Below are 8,926 nucleotides of genomic sequence, written 5' to 3' on the forward strand. Positions count from 1 at the left end.
AAAGCTTTAGACTAACTATCACTATAACCTTCGAAGACATGCTTGAAGTGAGCATTTCTGCTTAATATTTTCCTCAACTTATCCTCTCTTGTATGATTACAAATTGATTTGTGTCTAGCACACATTCTCAATAAACAAGTTATTATTGTGATCATGGAAGGAATAGTCGTATAATTAGCACACATCTTCTTTATTTGTTCTTCATCCACACTAGCCATCTATATTCATTACAAATCAAAAATAGTTTAAGAGCATTATGCAACAATGAAGAATGACACTGATTTGAACAATAAACTTATCCATTGAACTCTACCAAATATCTTATGAAAAACAAACCAAAAAACAAACCAACTTATAATTTGGTTTACATATTAAGTACTTCAAAGTTGTTGTTTTTCCAGTTGGATCTAATTTAAAGGCATCTTTTCATTAAAGAAATCCCTTAGCATATTTATCTGTTTATCCAAAATTTATCCACAGTAATTTCTATTTTCATTTTGAGAAATATTTATGAGCTTTCAATTTAATTTTTTATGCATGAATGTGATCATTTAAGCATGAACCTGAGCAAAAATCAGAATTGATCATAATTAATACCAAAGCATATATAATAAGTTAAACAAAATCAATGCTCACATAGAGCCCATAACACTGCCAAAAATTAGTTATCATTTTGGCATGAACCTGAGCACAAATCATAGCTCAAACAGAGCTCGAAACATCACAAATCAGAGCTCAAAATCGGAGCAACAATCAAAGCACAAATTAAGAAAAAATTAGGCTCATACAGAGCTAAAAACTGATTTAGTGACCCATGCATACTCAACTGCTAGAAACGAAATAAGCACGGGGGAAATTTTTTTCACAACCTCGGATCAGAAGCAAAAGGGGTTTAGGGTTTTAGTTACCTCAATAGCGCACAAGATCTCAAGAACAATGATCTTGGTCTCAAACCCACAATCAACCCCAAATTCAGTGCTCAAGAACAACGTCTTAAATTTAGTTCCTCTAATCATTACACCAAAACTCCGAAGTTATGATGATGATCAATGATTATAGTTTTATATTAATTCTAACATGTCCCCGCAGGTCGAGTGCCTTTTTTATGGGTCGAAACCTGGACTCACATAGCGGTGTTAATTTTATAAAATCCACATTTAATTCGTGGCCGATGGAATTTGAACCTGGGTTGCTCTGATACCATCTTAAATTTAGTTCCTCTAACCATTACACAAAAACTCCAAAATTATGGTGATGATTAAGGATTATAGGTTTATATAATTCTAACACATCGATCTTCTCAATAAAATAAAAGAAGACCGAGCTAGCGCAGATGAATGGCATTGAAGAAGTGAGCACGAGACTGAAAGGAAGAGGATTGAGTGCTAAAAGGCGTGAATTTGAGGTGGGGAAGTGGGTTTTAGGGAGGGAGCAAGAGCAAGAGGGTGAAAGAGGTGCCCCAGAACGTTCGTTCCTTGTCGCCCATGAGAAATCGATTCAGACATGGGAAATCGGGTTAATTGTATTAGTTTTTAATTAGGGATGTTAGAATTCTTGGCAATTTTCACCCATTTTGATATAAAATTGATTTCTATAAAATACCCCCTTTTTCTTATTTAATAGAAAGCATTTTTATAAAAAAAATTTGAACCAAACATAATTTATAGAAATCAATAGAAAAGTTTTATTTATAAAAATGTCACTATCAGTTATTTTCCCAAAGTTTTTTTTATAAAACTAGTGAACCAACACCCACTTATGGGTGAACCAAACAAAAATAAATCTTTTCTAAGGAAACCATGAAAAGTGGCTTTTTGTTCTAAATTTGGTCTCCTGTTAAACCAACCGAACAGCCTCTTATGTACAAATGATGTTTCAATTTTAATTTTAAGTACTTAAGATTACAAGTAGTTAGTGACTTAATAATCAAACTTAAGGCATTATAAAGTACAGACCACAAACGGTTTGCCAGATCTCAAATAATAATGTAGAAAAGCAAGCCATTTATAACTATGTCCTAAGCAGGCAGCAATAATTAGTTTGTGAAAAAAGAAAGGGAAAATTGCTTGGAGCAAGCAATTTATAAAAAAGTTAAGCACTCTCCGCCACTAACTAAAGTCAAACCCATTTAGACACTTTGACCAAGTATTCATGCTAAAACACCCCTAGCCCAAGAAAATATAAAGTACATATACCGTATTTTGTATAGATGCATAGTTTACCCTTTTGTGGATTGTCAAAATTTTGTTGTCTTATCCGGCAGCCCCTCATTAGATTATACAGTAAGAAGTGACATGTAATAAGTTTGAGAGAAGAGAGAAGACTTGCATTAATGGCTGAGAGAGATTTTTTGGAGGGAAAGGAAAAATTGGAGGGAAACATTCTAAGTTCCCTCCAAAAAATGCCAAATATCTTCTTCCCTCTTTAGATTTTACTCATAGGACCTTCAACAACCAAAATCGTCTTAACTTTTTCCTCTTAACTTCTCCACCAACCAAAATGGAATAATCTTTAATAGTGTGATTTCGTTGAACACCAATGCAACTCTTATTAAAGTCAATCCTGCAATAAGTTTAGCTAAATTGAAGATGCACACTGCAGAGAATTTAAAGCAACTGTATAAAAGTTTGTTGATAAGTTACTCTCTCAAGAAGTTTGATGAAGATATTCTCAACATGATAGATTATCATCATTCAATGGGGTTAAATATGATAACCATAACTGTTACTGAAAGAGATGAAGGATCCACGCATGCCATAGGGATAGAAATAGAGTTTAAGTAGGTATTCAAAAGATTCTTTTTAGGTTCCATATACATGTTATAATGGGAACTATGATATTTACGTATTTTATGTGACCTATAAAATAGCACGTGAAATAATGACTTTATTTGTGACATATACAAGTTAACAGTTGTTTGTATTTGTTACACGTGACTTATATGTATTATTATATTCAACTTGCAATCTTCCTACTATAAACTCACAGTCATCGGAGCATATGCAAGAATCAACTCTCAAGGAGAGCATGTGTCGATGATGGATGATATAGTAAGTAACTCGATAAGAATCCCGACATAGTGGCACGAGTCAATTATTGAAAAAGGGCAACAATTTGAAAGCACAAAAGAAGTTAGAATGACTATTATATACTACTCTTTAGCTAAGAAGTTCTCTTTTAAATATATTAACAATGAGCCAAAATGCATTCGTGCTAATTGCATGTTCAGAAAAGAAACAAAATGCCCATGTTCCTTTATGCTTCACCATTGAGCCATGCGTCGACCTTTGCTATAGAAAATTTGTTCCTCAACATACTTGCAGATAACATAATAGCAAAGTTAGTCACTCTAGATCATCGAGAAGTTGGATTGCGAGTATGCTATAGTCAATTATGAAGAGGCGTCCATATATCATCTCAACTGACATTAGAAAGGAATTGCACTCTCAATATGGTTTAAAAGTTGACTATTCTAAAGCTTGGCATGCTAGGGGGACAGTAAAAGACCAAATATTTAATTGTGCAAGGCATTCATATAGTTTATTACCCTGGTTATTCTATTAATTTGTTGATGTGTCCTTTAGAACTTATATGTAATCTATTAACCTTAAATGTGACATTTTGGAAAGCTATGTGACCTTTAAGTACCATATGTGACATTTAGATCGTTTATGTGACATTTCGGTCTTATATGTGACCTTGAGATCTAACGTGTGACACTTAGATCTTACACGTGACATTTAGGCCTTACATGTGACACTTAGACCTTATATATGACATTCACATCTTATATGTGACCTTTAGAACTTATTCATCAACTAACAAGTTAATTGTCCTTTTAATCATCATTTAAAGGTACCAAATTAAGGTGAGAGAAAGAAATCCAGGTAGCATCGTCATCATTGAACAAGAAGAAAGGCGATTCAAGCGTTTATTTGTTTCCTACAGTGCATGCATATATGGGTTTCTCAAGGGATGTAGGCCATTGCACTTTCTAGATGAAATCTTTCTGAAAGATCGTTACAAAGGGATCTTATTAGGTGCAACTGCTTATAATGGTAATCAAGGCATATTTCCACTCACATTTTGTGTTTGTGACTAAGAAAATGAAGCAAATTAAAGTTGGTTTATTCAAAGGTGGTATATTTTGTATGATCGAACAAAATCATATAATCCACCCCATCCTCTAGTAATTTTATCAGATGCTGACAAAAGAATAAAACAATCTTTGAAAAATATATTTCCGGATGTGTACCATTCCAGATGTGTACTTCATCTAATTGAAGCGTACCATTCCAGATGTGTATTTCATCTAGTTTAGAATTAGAGAGATAGGTTTTGCCTCAAATACTACTTAACATATTTCAAAATTATTAGAGTTTGCTTCATACAAGTATACGGAAAAAGCTAGTTTACATGAGATTAGGATGATGGATCATAGGGCTTACAAAGTAGCATCAATTATATGTGAATATCATCTATTTTCTTTGACTTTGATCTGTTATATATGACATTATGCTTTTATATGTGACCTTTATTTGTGGCGTGTGACGGTTACCATTAATATGTGATATTAAGCTCTTAAATGTGATGTTTATGTGTTATGTGTGACACTTTGCTATCATGTATGATATTTTATTGTTATATGTGACACATTGTTGTACTTTGTGATACTAAAGTTTTGTTTGATACATATGATTTTTATTTGTAGATATAGTCATACCACTTCTAGTGTTACTGAATCTTTCAACAGTTGGATTTATATGGTGAGAACACTTCCTATTTACGATATGATGAATCATATTCGTATGCAAATTATAGAAATGATGAATACTCGTCGTGAGATGACAACAAAATGGAATAGCTATCTATGCCTTGAAGTGAAAAAATTCTGCAAGAATATTGCAAGAAGGGAAACACTCTTGAATTGAAGTCTTGCATTCGACAGCTAAAATCTTCGAGGTATCATCTCAAAAATCAGTAGAAGTTGATTTGGAACACAAAACATGCACGTGTCGTGCATGGGATGCATTACGAATATCATGTAAATACGCGTGTGCTGCTATTAACTTTATGCATAGAGATGTGTACTACTATTGAGATTGGTTCATGCTAATTGAATCTTTAAAGAAAAGTTACAAACCAATGCTCTTTCCCGTTCCAATTTATGATAAGCCAGATGCCACTGATGAAACAGTTGACATACTTCCCCCAAAGACCACAAAGAGATGTGGAAGAAATAAGGATATAATCGATCTGAGAATAGACGTCTAGTTAAATGCTCAAGGTGCCACGCTGAAGGATATAACCGAGGCACATTGAACCTATCCAAGAGTAACATTTCCTGACAGAATTCAAACTGTTTTGGGACTATTATCCATTGTATGTTACTTTTGTCATTTTATTGTGACATTTATATGTTAAATGTTACCTATTACCTGTTTGTGTGACTTATTAGTATTAACTATAGCACCTGTAAGCTTTATACTTTCAGATTCCATATAATATGCTAAAGAAAAATTCATGGATTAATCACAAATGCATATTTCATCATTGTCACCATAAGTCTCAAAATTTACAAAAGGATTAGTCATATCCAACAAAAAATTATGTTATACATGTTTATCTAATACTTCCACTCAATCAATGGCAAAATATCATTACACACAAAATATAAAAGATATTCTGGATCATCTACATCTTACTTTAGTCCCAGCTTCTTTAATTCTCGGCTCTCACATATAATTTGAGTAGCAAGTCTTGCCCTTAACATTTCAGTCTCCCTTTGTAAAGCTTCAATGTCTATGACCTCCTTTCCTTCTAGGATTGCATTGATTTAGAAATATGCATGTATGTCCCTGAATAAATTCTTTCAATGTTTCATCTTATTTCCTTCCTTCTTTTTCTTTCCTTTTTCTTTTCAATAACTTCATCAGTTACTTTCACATAAGATCACAGTTAATGAGTGTATGACACAGAAAATTATTAAGGGTCACAGGATATGAGAAAATGTCACAGGCAAAATTCATGTATCATAAATGATGAGCAAATGTCACATGCATATTGCTTTAGTCACAGAAATAAGGTAACTGTCACAGTAGATAAACAAATATCACAAGAAAGAGTCAACTGTCACAAATAATAAGGAAGTATCACAGGAAATATGTAAATATCACATGAAACATGCACGTATCATAGGAAATTAGTAACTATCACAGAGTATAAGTAATTATCACAGGTAATATGCAAACAAAAACCAATAGAAGTAATTATCACAGAGTAATTTTTTCCTCCGTCCTCAGGATCACTTTTTTCTTCTGTTGGATGTTTACATGTTGCCTTCTCTGTTATCTAATATAAATGTTACATCTTATAGTTGGGAATAGAAGTTCCATGGAACAGAAGAGTTTTGGGCATGAACATCTCTCAACATCTGGATGTTTAATGTATAATATCAGTCTGTCCACAAATTGCACCAATTGTTATAAAATAGACCCAAAATAACATATTTTCAAACTCAAATCATATTATTGCAACAATCTAATTTGCATATGAGATTTCAAGAAATCAACATCACTACAGTTTAACAATCAAGCATCCTGAACCAAAACAGAAATTAGAAAAAGGATTTCATAATCAATCTAATGCTAAAAACCATTACCATTAACACAAACAAAGAGAGTTGAACTATGGGTAAAGGTTACCATCTATGGATGAAACCAGGTGAGGAAGAAGCTGAGGAATTACCGGAGTTGCGATGAAGGTAGCCGGTGAAGCTCAGATTTGTGGCCGGGGTTGCTAGGGCTTCCGAAAAGGACGATTTAGGTTTTGATGTCGAGTGAGGTAAATCTCACAAGAGTTGGCAAGTGAGGATCAATTACAGAGGTGAGGGCGATCTCAACAGCTGAGCGGAGCTCGAAGATGCCGGCCGACGGCTTTTGGTGGCGATAGTTAGGGTTTTTAGAGAATGATTCTTTTTGGGGGCGATGGTTAGGCTTTTGGCAAGTGAATTTGGTTTACCCCATTTCTTTTGTTAGCCGCCTAGATGAAATTTTGGCTTCATCCCAAATTTTTAGGTTTTCCTTCTATTTTTTAAATGGGAAAAATGCTTCCAGCCCTCAAAACGAATGAAAACAAGCTTCCCACCCCTAAGACTTTTTCAACGGGTGCTTTACCCCCAAAAGTAAAGTTTTTGTTCTCTGAGCCCCCAAAACACAAAGCCCAATGAATTTCACACAGGGAAATACTATAATACTCATTCTCTCTCTCTCTCTCTAACCTTGCAATCCCTCTGCTCTCCCTCCTCCCTCCTCCTGCCATCCTCACCTTCTCCGCCACCGTCGCTCCGGCCATCCACAACATCCTTAAGATCCTCAACATGGAGAAAACTCTGGCGCGGTTCGAGGAGTACAGAGAGATCGCCCGCTCGAGGGCCGAGCGAAACTCCGACGACGAGCGCTGCATAGCCGACGGGAACGAGCGACTGAGGTTTTACTGGTTCATGATTCTCTGCGCGCTGGGTTTCATGGGAGTGTGGGAGCGTGCGGGAGGACCTGTTCATGGGAGCGTGGGAGCGTGGAAGGACCTGTTCGTGGGAGCGTGGGAGCGTGCAGGAGGACTCGCCCAACCCAAGAACAATAATAAGAAGAAGAATGACAAGATTGATAGTAATTACAACCATGCCCCCTAACCTTGGCTGCTCCTGCTTTGGATGCTACAAGAGCTTCTGGGCTCGTTGGGATGCCTCACCCAACCGCCATGTCATCCACCTCATCCTCGATGCCTTTGAAGAGACCCTTGAATCGAAGGAGGCCAACAGCAAGTAGAAGAGGGGGTTGAAGAGTAAAAAAGATTGATTTTGATGAGGTTTTGGCGAAAGAGATGAGCGCCCATGAGGAGAAAGTTAATGATGATGGCCATGATGATGGGTACGGGCATGTTACTAATTACCAACGCTAAAACTATTACCACCAAAAAAAACTTTAAAATAACCCAAATAAAAATATATCGGTTGCTTGTTAAAATTACTCCCCCATTAGAATGTCCTACATTGGTTGTTAAGGTTATATATTGGTTGTTAATGTTACGCGTTTGTTGTTAAGGTTACGTATTGGTTGTTAAGGTTATACAGGTTGCTTGTTAAGGTTACGGGTTGGTTGTTAAGACTACGCGTTGGTTGTTAAGGTTACGGGTTACTTGTTAAGGTTACGGATTGGTGTTAATGTTATACGGGTTGATTGTTAAGGTTACGGGTTGCTTGTTTAACAATCAACTCGTAACCTTAACAAGCAAACCATATAACCTTAATAACTAACCCGTAATCTTAACAACCAACCAGTAACCTTAACAACCAACCAGTAACATTAACAACAAACACGTAACCTTAACAAGCAACCCGTAACCTTAACAAGCAACACGTATAACCTTAACAACCAACTCGTAACATTAACAACAAACACGTAACCTTCATATTAACGGATCTTGAGGATCTCTCTGTCGGATTATTACCGTAACATTAACAACAAACACGTAACCTTCATATTAACGGATCTTGAGGATCTCTCTGTCGGATTATTAGGCTCTGAAAAACACGCTAAGGATCTTGAGGATCTCTCTGTCGGATTATTAGGCTCTGAAAAACACGCTAATTGAAGAAATATGTAAACTCCTGAACGTAGATTGAAGCTTGAGAAATGTTGTGAATAGTGCCATGCATATTAATTAAAAGATGTTGCCATACTAAGAGTTATTACAAAAAAGCGAGTGTTCTTGAAAAATATATAAATTTATTTTAGTTACCTATTAAAGACGATAACAGGGATGGGCGGGCCAACATGCATAAAAATAGTGCATCTAGACTTCCTATATCGTCTAAAAATTACTCTAAATATACAGAACACTCATGATCTCTCTGTCGGAATCAACG

General features: G+C 35.5%; 1 long non-coding RNA gene across 1 annotated transcript; it reads right to left on the reverse strand.

Annotated features, from left to right (window-relative positions):
- On the reverse strand, positions 5,529-7,050 carry LOC109838059. The gene is made up of 2 exons (XR_002246558.1): positions 6,748-7,050; positions 5,529-6,459 (listed from the first exon to the last, which is right to left on the reverse strand). It is a non-coding gene; the product is annotated as an uncharacterized LOC109838059 (long non-coding RNA).

This window comes from Asparagus officinalis, chromosome 4 (genome assembly GCF_001876935.1).
Source record: "Asparagus officinalis chromosome 4, Aspof.V1, whole genome shotgun sequence".
Lineage (NCBI taxonomy): Eukaryota > Viridiplantae > Streptophyta > Magnoliopsida > Asparagales > Asparagaceae > Asparagus > Asparagus officinalis.